General features: G+C 44.0%; 1 protein-coding gene across 1 annotated transcript in view; it reads left to right on the plus strand.

The window, feature by feature from the left end:
* Nucleotides 1-14,416: 14,416 nt before the first annotated feature.
* Nucleotides 14,417-17,657, plus strand: part of zbbx (zinc finger, B-box domain containing) — a 28,633-nt gene continuing 25,392 nt past the window's right edge. Inside the window, exons 1-3 of the mRNA XM_062473749.1 lie at nucleotides 14,417-14,563; nucleotides 14,708-14,759; nucleotides 15,297-15,418. The gene's annotated coding sequence lies outside the window, so the exon portion shown is untranslated. The remainder of the gene's footprint in view (nucleotides 14,564-14,707; nucleotides 14,760-15,296; nucleotides 15,419-17,657) is intronic.

Genomic DNA, 17,657 nt, shown 5'->3' on the forward strand with positions numbered 1-17,657 from the left:
GAATCACTTGTGTAGCACAGTCCACAGACAAAGCACGGTACCATCACACCTTCTCCTACCCCCGACAAGGAAAGGGTTTTCCTCCTTTGTCCTTATCTCCAGAGCAGGAGCTTCAAAGCTTCTGGCCCAGCATGGGGTCAGAAAGTAGACCAAAATGGCCTTACAGTATGGAGACAAAGGATTTTAAGGAAGAACTAACTTTTCTGGATTTACAAACATATTCTCAAGGACTACATGGCTCATGGACACTATTTCAATGACAGTAGTTGATGTGTTATAATGTATGCTTTCCCTTTAATGCTGTGTTGACATAATTTGATGTTTTAATGTAACTTCCTTCCCTGTTATGATAAATCAGTCAATCTTGATATCAAAATGATTCTAATCTACAAACTAAACCATTTATTAATGTTGTATTGTTATATTTCGAAGTATAAGCAATACATGGACATTTGAAATAGCTGAACTCTGAAAAGTTATCAGCCACTTCACACCTAGGCAGATCTCAGGACGACGCCCAGGTGGGGGAAAACTGACCAATGAAAGAGGTCACCTTCACGGGGACCCCCCCTTTTCCTTTGGAGTATAAAACCCCCAAACGTACAATCACCCCCGCTTGTTCGTAGGATTAAACTGAAGTGCTAGCTACATTTCTAAACTATTCCTCTCAACCTGCAAATTCACTGAGCGCCCGGAACTTTGGCCAAAGATTCCGTTGTTCTATTTTCGTTGGACGATAACGAAACCATTGACTCTACCTTTCTTCAAACCGACAAAAGTAACTACGATTTGCAATATTTCTTACCTGTGACATATTGGCATGTTGTGATTAAATTGTTGATGTTTGATTGTATTTTACAAATGAGTTAGCTTAACCCTCGCTAAGTCAGTTGCCCTTGCTCGTCCATTGTTACCACAAAGGCCTACCTGTCCCCCTCTACCCCTCTCTCTCTCTCCCTTCCCCCTTTACACGCTCTACACAGCCATTGTGTTGCTCGCCCTCATTTGCATCCAGCCACTGCACTATTCTGACTAACCCATAACTTATCTGGTATTTGTTCATTATAATTACATTCTCCTAAATAAATCATTGTGTATAATATTCGCGTATCACTCACGTTATCTGATCTGCTCTACTTTCATAGAATTCACAACTTTAAGATTAGACTGATTATTACGAAGGCTATTATTTAAATATTATTCAATAAGGTTTCCTCTATCCCTTTAACAATAAGAGGTGGTGCCCCAAGAACTACATACTTTATTATAAATTAAGTATTGCTAATCTTAAACGAGCAAACCCCGCTACATATTGGAGCCCCGTGACAGGCTTTGAAACAGATTGAAATGAGCGATCTATAACGGAGATACATTTTCCGTCTGAAACCCACCCTCCCACCCTTTTGGTTAAATTAACGCTCCGTTGTATTTAACTATTCCCCCAGATAGCTACGGTTTTAAACACTGTTTGAATACTGTGCTGTGTACTCATTGAATTGGCTTTGTCGTGAACAATTGGCTATTTGTGTGTAACTAACTAGCTTCGGAAAAGCTAGACTTGAGCGGAGGTACGCGCGTGCGCAGTGACACTGCGACCCGTCTCATTTCATCTTGTGAAACAAAGGCAGCGCTTCTACATGAAGGCATAAGATCCTTTTTATAGAGTCACAACACTACTATTTTGGTACCATACACGCTTCGGAAAGGTGTATTATAGTAGTGTTGGCCATTTGGGTTGAGTAAATCAACCAAGCAACTGATAAGTTGCCATTGTCTAGTTAGAGGTAGATAACAGACATTGATCAGTCCAAAAGGACTTTGATTTTGAAGGAGACTACGCAGCTCTCTACATTAAGCTATATGCTTCTACCTTGTTAAACAATTGGTAAATTGATTAACTTAGCTTTTCGGAAAAAGCTTCACTTTGTTTTGCATGTAATTCAACATTAATGTAAACACTCAACCTCTAGAATCAGTAAAGTAACAGTAAAATAATTATTGAGACAGGAGAAGCTGCTTATTTAAGGACCTTTATTGTTGCTTAACCGGAAATAGTTACCTTTCGTGAACAAAGACCTGTAATTTGATTTTCATTCCGCGCACTTAAAAGTGGAAGTTGTCAGAATATCGGCGTTGTTGACCATACTGAACTGTAATCCTATTTATCCCTCATCAATATACAACTTTAACAACAATCGCTAAATAATAATTAAACGTAAAGTGTATTATTTTTAGTTTGCCCACTCTATCTGCGATCAGTCCAAAAGGACTTTTGTTTGGAAGTAGCCGAACAACGCAGCCTGTACTGCCACAATATTGTTAAACAATTCCGAAATTGATAAACTAGCTTTTCGAAAAGAAGCTTCACTGTTTCGCATTCAATTCGAGGTGAATGTAAAACCCTTGCCCAATTTAAAGCTACATTATAGATGCAGCAACAATTTAGTCCATTATCTGTTTGATTCTACAAGCTAAACCGGCTAACTTAATGTGCTATAGTATTTAAATACATTGTACTTTCTCAGTCCGGTTTAGGCTAAAACAAATCAACAGCTACTCAATCTAAATTCTCTAATCGTTTATAGATACTATAACAAGATTACTGAAATTAAGATTTAATATAGGCCTAAAAGAATAAATAATTTGTTTGAATCTTTGATCCTGGAAGGTGACTTTAATATTAATTTTAATTTCTGAATATTAATCTCAGTTTTGATTGTTAATCTTTGAATATTAACTTCTGATTTTAATTTTAGTATTGATTTGATAAACAATTTTTTTTAATCTTTGATCCTGGGTGGTGACTTTAATATTAATTTTAATTTCTGGATATTAATCTCAGTTTTTGATTGTTAATCTTTGAATATTAACTTCTGATTTTAACCTTAATATTAATTTGGTAAACAATTTTATTTATTTTCTGAATCTTTGATCCTGGATGGTGACTTTAATATTGATTTTAATTTCTGAATATTAATCTCAGTTTTTGATTGTTAATCTTTGAATATTAACTTCTGATTTTAATTTTAATATTAAGTTGGTAAACAAAAAAAAAAAAAAGGAAAAGAAAAGTATATATATTGCTGCCAAAAAGAGAACCACTACAAAACTAAAGTGCCTATCAACAATTATCACAATAGCATTGTGTTAATAACTTCCAGTAGCCGAACCAAACATGTCTCACCTCACGGAAGCTGAGAAACTGATTGTCCACCTATCCGAAAAAGAAAACCCAAGATATGTGGAAACGCTGACCGATCTAAATTCCGATATGATCACCAGGAAAACTCAAGAAGTGGTCATAGAAAATGTAGGCCAAATATTGAGCAAATCCCAAATTGTCAAATGCCTATCCAGCCTCGGTCTCAACTATGCTGCACTACTCAGGTTATCAATAACAAAAGTCAACACACAATGGACACAGGCTCTCCAGGATCGAGAGGATGCTCTCAAGGCGGCACAAAGAGAACAAGAGCACAGGAAACGATTGGAACAGGAAACCAGCGACCTGGCTGTTGAACTAGATAGAGCTAAAGCACAGCTAACGGAACAGGAAACACAGCTAATACAACAGGAAATAACCCTCAAAGATGCCCTCAAAGAAAAAGAAAAGGAACAGGACCGACGGGAGCAAATGGCACAAAGAGAACTGGAAATAGCTAAGACACAACTAATGGAAAAGGAAATAACCCTCAAAGATGCCCTCAAAGAAAAGGAAAAGGAACAGGACCGACGGGAGCTAATGGAACAAGAAACCAGTGACCTGACTGGAGAACTGGACAGAGCTAGACAACAGCTAATGGAACAGAAAACAACCCTCAGGGATGCCCTCAAGGCGAAAGAAACTGAACGAGATATCCGGGAAACACTTCAACAGGAGAACAAGGAACTCGCTACGGAACTGGGAGACCTAAAAGAAGAAATGCAGGGGGTTCAGAAAAGCAAAAAGGACTCAACCGCCCTCATGGAAAACACTATTAAGATGTTGGATGAAGCTAATGAAAAAGTAGCAGACTACGACCACCAAAAAGAAGAATGGCACACTCTCTACACAAAATTCCAACACCTGGACCAAGATCTCTCACACATCACAGCTGACAGGGAGACAATGAAGGAGGAGTTACAGGAAACAAGAAATGAACTGCTATCTACCATTCGTAAGCTGAACAAGGCGAACGCCACAATCCAGTCCACAAAAGACCCCGACACCAACCGAAGGTGGGGAAGAGACGACAGAGAAGTAGATCGGCATTCAAGAAACCAAAACCCAAGACAGCTGCAATCACCTGAAGCACCGCTCCACTCAGAATACGAAACAAGAAGACCATATAGGGATACATCCCCTCCCAGCCAATCTCTGTACCAAGCTGACACGAATCCACGAAGGATGAGGAGAACAGAAGATGTGGAACAGCAGAGCAGAAGACTGTATGACCAGAAAATGGAGCTACAATTCCAACCTGAACGTCGCGGTCAGACCACAGCCCCAAACAGATGGGATGACCATGATGAACCCTCACGTTCAGCCTATCCACAAAATGCATGGGAAATGCATGACCTGCCACCAGCAGTGTCACTAGATCTGCTATTGAAAATTAGCAGGAACATAGAGAAGTTCGATCCAGACAATCCCACTCAGAGCATTGAGATGTATCTAGAACAACTGAACTCTAATCTCGAACGCCTGCCTACAGCTACAGACGCGGACAAGCTGTACCTGTTGAAGAACACCTCTTCCAGCTCAATCAGAGCCCTGCTTGACAGGCAACCTGCTGGAGAACGCCACAGCTATGACATGGCTTGCCGGACCCTCAAGGCTTGGCACTCAGAAAGTAAAGGCTCCTGCTGCACTATCGCCCTGCACACAAAACAAAAGGCCAACGAAAACCCAAAGACATTCTATGAGAGGCTCCGGAAAGCCTATTTCGCAACAGAAAACCAACCCGGAGGAGAAGAAACTCCCATGTTCAAGTCAGTGTTCATCAACAACCTCTCCCAATCCATAAAACCCTTCATGACGACCTTCGCGAACCAGGAAACCATGACGGCTCTGCAGCTGAGGGACATGGCATATAAATCATGGGCGAACAACAATCGATCCCAAGACTCAAATGTCCATGCGGTGGAATCAGACTCACACCTACAACTAGAAGGAAGAGAACTCCAGAGACCCTACGAACCCAGACCCGCCTGCAAGCAACCCTCCTATAATGCACGAGACCACTCAACAAGACCCGAACAATATCATAACAATTACAACAGACAACCCGACAACAACTATGAATACAAACAACACTCCTATCACGCAAGAAACCACTCAACAAGACCCACACCGTACAAAAACGAACACAACAGCCCTGGACGACGTCCGTCAGACCCAGCATGACTAGAAGGCCCCAACACGGAAAACACACCTCAAATGCTCCCCATTGGATGGAAGAAAGGGAACAGGACCCGAAAACACCACAAACCCACAAGAAGACGACCTCCGGAAACAACAACACACAAACAAGCCCCACAGTTACACACATTTCTGGGTGAGCTTTCCAGAAAAGGAAGAGCTAACCGAAGCTATGTCCCCATCACACTTGAAGATGAAGTGCCCTGCGAAGGATTGCTGGACACGGGTGCAGAAATCTGCCTGATTGCACCCACCTTGGCCGCTCAGCTAAAAGGAATAGCCAGGTCAAACAGAAGATGGATTAAAAGTGAAGATAGTGAATTCAACATCACAAGCTTCACCCAAAACAAAGCTCCAGTCACAGAGACGCTGTACTTGAAGCTAACGTTTGGGGAAATGTCCCTAATCCACCCCACCCATGTCTCACCGCTTGAGACCGAAAAGCTGCTGATTGGACACGATCTACTCAACAGACTGGAACCCCTCATTGACTTCAAACGAAACCAGATGTGGACCAACGTCGAGAAGCCCTATCCACTGCCTCACCCTGAAGTCCAAAACACAGTCTTCACAGTGGAAGGGGGGGGAGATTCCACGTCTGATCCACATCTCTCAGAAGAGGACCGAATCCATGAGCTAGATGGCCGCTCCAGACCGCCCCAGAGCTACGCCACTCACCCATCAAGACACAAGACTCAAACAAAATCAACACAACGCCATGACCGTCGGGTGCCATCAGAAACCCACCTGCGACGAGAAGCATCACAGGTCCAAAAGAAGTCATATGATGCCAACTGGATGAGAGTGCAGAAAGTAGGAAGACCTACTATGGCCACCAAGCATCCCAGAAGAAGCACCCCAGCTGCAACAAGCTGGCAAAACCCCCGGAAGAAACCATCACTACTCGCGGGGACAACAGGCCATGCACAGAGGCCTGGCCTGGCCTTATACCAGCAACCTGACCCTGTCAAACTGCTGACGAAACAAGTGCACAACAGGTGCCTTAGCCAAAATGCCTCAAAGTTCAAGAATGAATGTTCCTTTAAACCAAAAATAATAGGAAAATACTATCATGAGACAAATATGGCTCCACCAATCTATCAAATTTTTTAATCTGTTACCAGAAAACCCAACATGAATGACCTTGAGGTACTGTCAAAATAATAGGCTACAACGCCTCATAACCAAACTACCCTGGTCCCTGACAAATGAGGTTTATGACTCCAGGAAGTCAAAGCCCACTCCCACTCCTATCATTTTATTTTAATCTTTCTCCTTTCTTTCCCTTTCCTTTTTCCTTTTATTTCCTTTCATTTTTAGGCATAAAACCTTAGCCCAGAGAAACTTAGTAATAGGACCCAAGTTAGCCCCATTGATTCCTACATTGTTTAGAGTCCACTCATGCCAATGTGTCCAGTAGAAGTGCTATCGTACTGTCGTGTTTGTCTGTTCTCTGCTCTTCTTACGTGCCAACAGCCCGACGACGTCGAATCATCGGACGTTGCCAGCAGGGGGATATGTAGCACAGTCCACAGACAAAGCACGGTACCATCACACCTTCTCCTACCCCCGACAAGGAAAGGGTTTTCCTCCTTTGTCCTTATCTCCAGAGCAGGAGCTTCAAAGCTTCTGGCCCAGCATGGGGTCAGAAAGTAGACCAAAATGGCCTTACAGTATGGAGACAAAGGATTTTAAGGAAGAACTAACTTTTCTGGATTTACAAACATATTCTCAAGGACTACATGGCTCATGGACACTATTTCAATGACAGTAGTTGATGTGTTATAATGTATGCTTTCCCTTTAATGCTGTGTTGACATAATTTGATGTTTTAATGTAACTTCCTTCCCTGTTATGATAAATCAGTCAATCTTGATATCAAAATGATTCTAATCTACAAACTAAACCATTTATTAATGTTGTATTGTTATATTTCGAAGTATAAGCAATACATGGACATTTGAAATAGCTGAACTCTGAAAAGTTATCAGCCACTTCACACCTAGGCAGATCTCAGGACGACGCCCAGGTGGGGGGAAACTGACCAATGAAAGAGGTCACCTTCACGGGGACCCCCCCTTTTCCTTTGGAGTATAAAACCCCCAAACGTACAATCACCCCCGCTTGTTCGTAGGATTAAACTGAAGTGCTAGCTACATTTCTAAACTATTCCTCTCAACCTGCAAATTCACTGAGCGCCCGGAACTTTGGCCAAAGATTCCGTTGTTCTATTTTCGTTGGACGATAACGAAACCATTGACTCTACCTTTCTTCAAACCGACAAAAGTAACTACGATTTGCAATATTTCTTACCTGTGACATATTGGCATGTTGTGATTAAATTGTTGATGTTTGATTGTATTTTACAAATGAGTTAGCTTAACCCTCGCTAAGTCAGTTGCCCTTGCTCGTCCATTGTTACCACAAAGGCCTACCTGTCCCCCTCTACCCCTCTCTCTCTCTCCCTTCCCCCTTTACACGCTCTACACAGCCATTGTGTTGCTCGCCCTCATTTGCATCCAGCCACTGCACTATTCTGACTAACCCATAACTTATCTGGTATTTGTTCATTATAATTACATTCTCCTAAATAAATCATTGTGTATAATATTCGCGTATCACTCACGTTATCTGATCTGCTCTACTTTCATAGAATTCACAACTTTAAGATTAGACTGATTATTACGAAGGCTATTATTTAAATATTATTCAATAAGGTTTCCTCTATCCCTTTAACAATAAGAGGTGGTGCCCCAAGAACTACATACTTTATTATAAATTAAGTATTGCTAATCTTAAACGAGCAAACCCCGCTACAACCGTGAGGACGGAGAACGCACCTTTGTAGATTTAGATGCGTGACTCTTTTAGTTGCCGGTGTTATGTCCCTACTGGTTTCCAAACTAACTGGTTTCCCAGCTGTGCGTTCACCTATCAGTCTGCCTCAATCACCAGATTCGTCACACAATCAAACATATTACTGGCGATTTTCAAATCGTTTTCCAGATCTACTGCAGCGAAAATGTTTGTCTAAGTAAGCACCACATCACAGCCACCTACAACAACAACAAAAAGATCTAAAAACAATATAATCATTCAAGTTCGTGTCGAGCTAGTTTCGATCTCAAGGCAAAATTACAACGGACAATACACAAATTTGCAGCTCTACGCAGTGAGCTATCGAAGCTCTACAATTTCTCCCTTCCAGTCACTTAAAGTCAGTTAAATGCCTTAAGGGCTTCCCCGGTGTATGGAAAGGGATTGTGGACGAAGTAAATATAGATGTCAGCAAACGTCAAATTTGGCTGGTTTTTACTATACTTTAGTATAGTAGTAAGCAGTTCACTTGTCACTAAATAAGGATCAAAACCTAAAGTATCTATCTTATAAAACTATTGTTGATTTTCGTTGGTGGTAAGGTGTGCTATTTTCGTGTGCGACATTATTCATTCTCACTGAGGAGACCCGAGGAGAGGCTTTGAATTGGTCCCCAAGATGGCGGCCGCAACAAAAAGTCACGTGACTGAAACCCATGGCGATCGTACAGCATGCCGTTGTGTAACACACTTTGAAAACTAAAGTATGTACCGTATTTCTTCGATTAAATGCTGCAGCGTTTATTACACAATGATCATATTTGGTGCAGCGTTTATTCGAGGGCGGCGTTTAATTAGTTGGAGAGATTTATTGAATTGTAGCTGCAGTGCGGCCATAGACAAACAAAGAATAGACAAGGAGGTCAAATCAGAAAGGGTTTTAATCGCCATGAAAGTTTGCACAGAAAAGGAAAAAAAAGGAAATTTACTTATATAAACATATAGGAATCTTAAAACTTAAATATGTGGTCTAACTATACAAAAGGAACAAAGTCTAGCTAATACTAAGGGGATTTAGAATAAATATAAAATATAAAGTAACCATAATTTACAATCTAAAAATACAGATAGTACAAAAAATACAAATAGTACAAAAGATACAAATAGTGCAAATTGCAATGTGGCAAGGTGTCATTGTGCAGATTGTGGTTAAAGTCTTTAAAGTCAGTGTGAGCCCTTGGCCTTGGTGAAGAGGCCAACAGCAGATGGAAAGAAACTGTTCTTATGGCGTGAGGTTTTGGTCCTGATGGACCGCAGCCTTCTGCCGGAGGGGAGTAGCTGGAACAGGGAGTGGCCAGGGTGGGAGGGGTCGGCCACAATCTTCCTCGCTCGCCTCAGGGTCCTCGAGGGTAGGCAGATTGCAGCCGATCACCTTCTCAGCAGTGCAGATGATACGCTGCAGTATGCTCTTGTCCTTGGCAGTGGCGGCAGCCATAGACTTATATATTAATAGACACAGCTAGATTTTTCTTCCAAGATGGCGTCCCCATTTATTTCTATGAAAAGTGCTCAGTGGCGCAGTGAGGCAAGCGAGAGCATGAAATGGACCGCGCCATCTTTCCAGACTGACTCGTCCGGTCTTGCGCAGAAGCTTGTTCCTAGCTCCGAAACTTTTTTATTTTTTTTAAGCTCCGAAACTCGTGCATGTTTGCAACTATCTGTACACGTCATACTTTGCGACAACCAGTCGCAAGCTTGTGAGCTGGAGCCAAGGCATTGCAGAAAACTGTCAGAATGTGGTACAAGTCCGATCAAGAAGCAGATACATGTGAACTTTACAAAAATCAATACTATTAGTACTGAAGTATTATACATGCAGGGCCTATACGTTGCTCTTTTTGCTTCGTCATGTATGTGTGCAACCATTTGTAAAACTTGCTACAATAAAGGCAGGCAACTGTAGATTATCAAGTCCTTTCTCCTTGTTCTCATTCAGCTCAGGTAAATCAGCAATTTGCTGATGTTCCCTTTTGTGCTCGTCCCCTGTTCGTATCCGCGAGCACGTTTCCAGGCAACTTTTCTTGACGTGAGCAAATAAATAGGGTGCTAGTTTACCCATTTCGGATTGGTTTCAAACTTAGCAAAAATCAGGAAAAATAATTCAATGAAAAAGCTAGTAGTATGAGCCAGGTTCGAGAATCGAACAAAAATGATTGGGGGAGATGGTTTTAGATATGTTGACTGGAGTTAGTAGAATAAAAACGACCGAACGAGTCAGGTAGCAAATCGGAAATGCAATACCACCTACATCCACCGGGGCCGTTGCCTCAATCCGAGGGGCGAGGGGTGGGGGTCTGGCGGCAGCCTACCAGATGGTGATGGAGGAGGTGAGGATGGACTCAATGATGGCTGTGTAGAAGTGCACCATCATTGTCTTTGGCAGGTTGAATTTCTTCAGCTGCCGTAGGAAGTACACCCTCTGTTGTGCTTTTTTGGTGAGGGAGCTGATGTTCAGTTCCCACTTGAGGTCCTGGGAGAGGATGGTGCCCAGGAAGCGGAAGGACTCCACAGTGTTGACTGGGGAGTCGCACAGGGTGATGGGGGTGAGTGGGGCTGTATTCTTTCTGAAGTCCACAACCATCTCCACCGTCTTAAGAGCATTGAGCTCTAAGTTGTTCTGGCTGCACCAGGTTGTCAGCTTCACACCTATAGTCAGACTCATCCCCACCAGAGATGAGCCCAATGAGGGTGGTGTCGTCCGCAAACTTCAGAAGTTTGACAGACAAATGATTGGAGGTGCAGCTGTTGGTGTACAGGGAGAAGAGCAGAGGGGAAAGGACGCAGCCCAAACACAAAGCGTAGTGTAAAATTGAAGCCGCACGTGTGTCTACATTGTGTATAAATCTGAAGCAGCATGCCGAAACGTTCTTACACTTTACCTTTCAAACAGAAAGCTGTGCAGAAAGCATTCACCAGCAGCAACAGATCTGTAGCATGCGAACTTGGGGTTGATGAAAGGCGAACTCGCGAGTGGTGAAGTCAGCTACCTTTCTGACTTCGCATGTACCTATATTGTAAATGTAATTGTTGCAGTAACATTATAAAAATGTATGATTTGTTTTCAACCAATGTCATAATTTAGAATTATATAATTGCATTCAGTATTATTAAGTCATTTATTTGGAAAGGGGCGCTGCAGCCCTATGGCTATAGCCCTATACCCTATGGCCAGAGCCTGTTTAAGGAGAGCCTTGCCACTCCCTATTAAGCCCCATTGTACCGAATTTGGCTGCAGTTCCACCAGAGTTCCACTGGGGGTGATTGCGAGCGAGTGCATGTTGAATGGGAGTCTATGGAGCTAAACGGCTAAATTTGTCTCTTTCGCCTGATTGTCGTTGAGAAATCTCCGATTTGATTGTAGTTTTTGCATGTTCAACATGTATTATTGGTCGAAAGTTAAATGAAAGAGTACTTATGTCCTTTTGATTTCTTACAGGGTGAATCGTTGTTGCCCATAACACGCTAGCATTCTGCTAATGAATGCTGATTGGTTAGTGAAGGACTTACTACGACCAGAGCTCCCGCTTGATGGCATCCGAAGCGGTATCAGAATGTCAGAGCAATAGCAACATTAGCAACAACATTAGCAAGCCAAAACTCTTTCCAGCATGTGTATTGACAGGGAGAGCCTAACCTGTCAGCTGTGTTGTCGATAGCTCGAGAGAAAAAAGGAAGTGACCAGAGCTTGCCGTAAAGCAGTAGCTCTGGTCGTACCATGTGTATGACGTCAATTACATTTTCAAAGGCTTTTTAGAATAGAAAAGACGACTTTAAAAAAATCTAATAGCCAGCAGTGTGTATTTTTTTTGCCTCCCCTTTCGAATTTAGAATTCAAACTACTAAACAAAAAATGATATCCCGAGAAAAGTGGATTTTGAGGGGTTTAGCTCCATAGACCTCCATTCATTCTGCACTCGCTCGTTAGCGCCCTCACATGGAACTGCAACCAGTTCAGAACCCGGAAGTTTCCCGAGAGTGGCAGTTCTCCCCATAGACATATATATGTATATATGTCTATGGTTCTCCCTATATTAAACATTCTCTGCTATGGCTCTGCACCAAGCTACTTGAACCACGTGATCACGTGACCGAATCGCTAGTTACACTAACAGTAACCCATTTTATATTGTCAAATAACTCATTAAAAAAAAACTGATCAGAAAAATGAGCACTTGAACAGTCTTCGGCGTTATAAGACCTACCTAAAATTACAGAAACCATCTTTGTAAAAAACTTTGGGGATGTACACTTAGATTTTTTGGTTTGGCTCATGTCCCATCCGCTAACTTGGAGGGGGCAGGACTGAACTGCAGCCAGCCACCAGGGGGCCATCGAGATGTTTTGGCTTCACTTTTGAGGAGCTGTCATGCTGTCCATTCTTTCTACAGTCAATGGATTGGAACCGTACTTGGGCAATGAAAGATGACATCAAACGAGTTTGCAGGGAGACAAGAACGGAAAAAAACGTGGATTGATAAACAGCCACTGTTAGTATTCTGCATACTCCTCTTTCACAACTGGAGGTGGTGTGTGGGCCCTGGCCAATTCATGAGCCCTGTTTGAGGTAGAACCATGTCAAACAGGCCCCCGTGTGACTCTGGGACCCTCTCTGTTTCGGTTCTGTCTGGCTCAATCACACTGACGGAGGTGTGTGGGGAGATGTCACACACACACACACACACACACACACATGCATACACACTTATACACACACTCACACATATACTTACACACACATATGCACAAACAGATATGCACACACACATCTCAAACAGATGGGGTGTGTTGTCCCCTGGAGTAACTAGTTGTTGAGTGTACAGGGTAACCGGCCTGATCTGACTGTCTTCTGACTAGGTTAGTTTACTTTTGCTTGCCGAGCGTGATTGCTGCTACGCTGCTGCTTATCACTTCAGATATGTTTGATGGCGTGCTGGAGATGAGATGACAACACACACACACACACGTACACACACACACACACACACACACGCACAGGGGCACACACATACTTCTCTGTGTAGACTTTGCAGGATGTGATGGAGTGGAGGAGAGCATGCTGATAAAACGTTGGATAGGCCAGCCAGCAGCACTCCCTTTTCATCCTTTACGCTTTGCTTGATACCCACAACAGTGTGTGTGAGACACCAGTTCTACAGTCTTGGCATCTGTCCGACCACATATCTTTCCTCTAAGTTTAGACTATAGAGTGTGCTGGTTGGAAACTTTCAAGAGGCAAGGATATTAAGGTGTGTGGGAGAGTGTAGGTGGGTGATAGTGTGTGTTTTTGTGGGGAAATGCTTTGTATTGTTTTGTCAGATTGCTCTCCAGTAGGAGAGTAAAAGATATAATGGTATTCTCTGATAACATGAATACAAAGCGACGATGACACACACTACACAAACACAAGCATACACTTACTTACACACATACACTACACACATACTCTACACTCACATACACACAACGCACACACATACTACACACACAAACACTACTCTCACATACACATGACACACACACACTCTTCATACACACAAACACACACTGTGAGCCCTGAGAGGGCGTCTGTCAGCTGTTGACATTAGGGGCGTGTCTCCTCTGTCACCTAGAGACAGCTGAGTTGCCAAGCCGATCTCGCAGAGGTGATCACCTAACGTCATGCCTTAGAGTCAGTGCTCCGCCTACCAGTTGTCGACACACCTCAGCAACACACACATCCATGCATTCATGCTCACACTTACAGTACACACATACACACTCCCACACACACAAAGCCCAACATCCTGCGTCACAACATGCTGCCGGCACAATCAAAAACAAAGTTGATTCACACTCAGACAAACATCACAATAATATCAATTATTCAGTCTGAGAAAGACAGAGCCATGAATAACTCACGTCTTAATGAAAACACTGCTCCCCTTCTTCCTTTGACTGACAATTGTTTGTGTGTGTACGTATATGTTTGTGTGCGTGTATGTGTGTATGGGAGGGTGTGTGATGTGCTGTGTCTTGTACAGTTTAGAAATAGAAACTTCAGATAAAAAAAAAACCTGAACAATCACATTACATTATAGGTTTAAAAATATGAATGGAAGTCTAGCTTTTGTTTTCTGTATGTTGGTCTGCCTTGCTGTCTGTCTGTCTGTCTGTCTGTTCACCTATCTGCTTGTCTGTCTTCCCACTTGTCTGTCTGTCTGTCAGGAGGGCAGGAAGGTTGAGATGGAGGTCTGGCCAGGCCGTGTCTGACCCCAGCACCAAGAACAAGGAGAATGGATTCCAGAAGGTAAATCTGGAATCCATGGGCCACCTTACCATTGATCATACTGTGGACAGGACCCAGGGTGGTAAGCCCTGGTGTGACCCATGTGTAGATGGGTTATACTGTGGTGTCATGGTGGTGTGCTTTCTACTGTGTCATCTCTACCAGTTGTCAGCAGGCAGGGTGAAGATCACAATCCTCAAAGATCAACCTTACACTGGTGAGTGGCCGTGTGTGTGCGTGTTAATCTCTCATCCCTACCTCTCTACAGTGTGTGTGTTTTAACCTGACTGCCTACCTCTCTGCAGTGTATTTACATTTACATTTAGTCATTTAGCAGACGCTCTTATCCAGAGCGACTTACAGTAAGTACAGGTACATTCCCCCCAGAGTCAAGTAGGGTGAAGTGCCTTGCCCAAGGACACAATATAATTTTGCACGGCCGGATAGAACCGGCAACCTTCTAATTACTAGCCTGATTCCCTAACCGCTCAGCCACCTGACTCCCTATGTGTATGTGTGTGTGTGTGTTAATCTCTCATCTCAATCTCTCTGTGGTGTGTGTGTTAAACCCTCCTCCCATTATCTCTGTGGCGTGTGCTAATCTCTCTTCCCTACCTCTCTGCAGTGTGTGTGTGTGTGTTTGTGTGCGTGTTAATCTCTCCTCCCTACGTCTGTACAGTGAGTGTGTGTTAACCTCTCTTCTCTATCTCCCTGCAGCATGTGTGTGTGTTAACCTCTCCTCCGTCCCTTCCAGCAGAGGTGCGTGGCGTGGCGGAGAGGGCCCTTCCCCCTGCATCCAGCGGTCAGCTGTCCAGCAGGAAGTCTCATCTGACAGGCAAGGCCTGTGGTCAGTGTGAGGCCAGGACGGCAGGACTGGTGAGTAAACACACACACACACACACACACATGCACGCACTGGAACACACACACTGGGGAACACACACACTCCCATAAACACACACACAGAACACAGGTTTGCTTTTCTATCCCAATGGAACACACACACACACACACACTGGAATACACACACCCTCACACACTGACACACACACCTCGACTGACCCTGTTTTCTCCTCTCTACATCAACATTTGCTCCCTCCGTCCCGCAGTGTTTTTGCCCTGGTAGCGTTTGAGCAGGATTCATCCGTCCATATGGAACCCTTCAGAGAGGCCGTGTTTACTCCACTCCAGCTCCTCTGGGTATCTAAGAGACTGCTGCCTGTGTCTGTGTCTGTGTGTGTCTATCTTTGTATGTGTTTGTGTGTTAGTGCCTGTGTGTGTGTCTGCCTGTGTGCGTGGGAGTGAGTGTGTGTATACACGGGGCAGAACTAGACTAAGTAATGTATGCTTGATGTGTTCTTCGCCTCAAACCCCTATGTTGCCTAACTCCAGCCACTCACACACCACTCAACAAAGCAGTCAGTAGACCTTGGATCGGGATCAATGTGGTGTGTGCGTGTGCATGTGTTAGTGTTCGTGTATGGGACTTATGCAGATTTAGAAAGTTCAGGGAAGAGAAAGTCTGGATTAACGGTCTGTTGAAGACAATGCTTCAATGGGCCCATATACCCTGAGAATGTGAGAGAGAGGGGGGGGGGAGAAAGGGGGGGGGAGAGAGGGAGAGAAATCAAGAGAGAAAAAGAAAGACATGGAAAGCAAGAAAGAGAGAAAGCAAGAGGGAGAGGGAGAAAGAGATGTAGGGAGAGAGAAGGCAAGAGAGGGAAGGAGAGATAGAGAAAGAGAGGGACAGATTTTCGGTGGAGGGCATGGACGGTTGTTTTGCAGCCGTGCGCTCCACCCGTCCCCCTCGTTATGGGAATGACTTATTTGAACCACAGTGGGATGTTACGTTCAGGATAAGCGCTTGTTTGCTACATCGTGCGTTATATGATGATGGTCTTGAACGGCCCGGATGTCTATGACCCTAGTGCCCTATAATGACAACTTGAATGGCTGTGCTTAAGGCTGTCTGGCACACACACTGACACACACATACACACACACACACACACACATACACAGAGGAGGGGTGGACAGCCCCAGACACACGCACACACAGCTGTGCCCCAAACACACTTTTGTGGGATGGCCCTTGTGCCCTATAATGATTATGGCTATGGCCATGGTTATAGCTGTCTGTGCCATTTGGTTTTGGAAGCGCTGTTTAACACACACACACACACACACTCACACTCACACACACACACACACACACACACACACACGCACACACACACACACACACTCTTACACACCCCCACACACACACACCCTTGCACGCTGAACTGTGTTTAGTAACCACAGACACACTCCCGTTTGCCTCTCCATGCTCTCTGCATGGCCCACCCCACATAGACACACATGGATGGTGTTTTAGAGGCATTCAGACAGAAGTCCCCATTCCCCTACGTGACAGCCAGCGGGAAGGGGAACAGGACTGATGTTCCTGCCTGATGGGGATGCCTGTCCCACTGGGGAGGTGGTGTAATTTATCCCCAGGCCTGAATGGGGAAATGAGGCCTTCTTTATGGGACCATTAAAAAGCTGTTTGACGTATAGGAGCAGCTGCAGGCTCAGACACCATGTCTGTTTGTGTTTGTGTGTGAGTGTGTTGGTGTGTGTGTGTGTAGTAGAAAAAGAGAGAAGGGTAAAGGGAGGGAGTGAAGGAGGTGGGGAGAGATATAGATAGAGAGAGGTCTAGGGAGAGATGAACAGAGATGTGATTCATTTTCCCTCTCCACCATATTTCACCAGCCCAGTCCTTGTAGAAATTGCGAAGGAAGTCAACTGGCTTTCCTGGAGTTCTGTAGATATAAAACAGGGTTTGCTTGCTCAGGATGGAAGACCTACTCTTCAGATCATCCCTCCTCTTGATGGAGGCTATCCAGACAGATCTCTTCAGCCATGCTGGGTTAGTCTCCTCATCTGTCCTATCTCCACAAAACATCAAAGACCACAGGGTCACTACGGCCATGGCCACAACTGTAATTACAGCAGATTGGATCAAGCTCCAATCAATGACGTAAACCCTGTGCCTGTCAGAGGCCTGGGCAGTGTTCCTACAGTGAGAAGCACAGAGTCGAGGGGTCCAGACCTCGTCTAGCTTCTCTCCTCG

The sequence above is a fragment of the Osmerus eperlanus genome, chromosome 11 (assembly GCF_963692335.1).
Source record: "Osmerus eperlanus chromosome 11, fOsmEpe2.1, whole genome shotgun sequence".
Lineage (NCBI taxonomy): Eukaryota > Metazoa > Chordata > Actinopteri > Osmeriformes > Osmeridae > Osmerus > Osmerus eperlanus.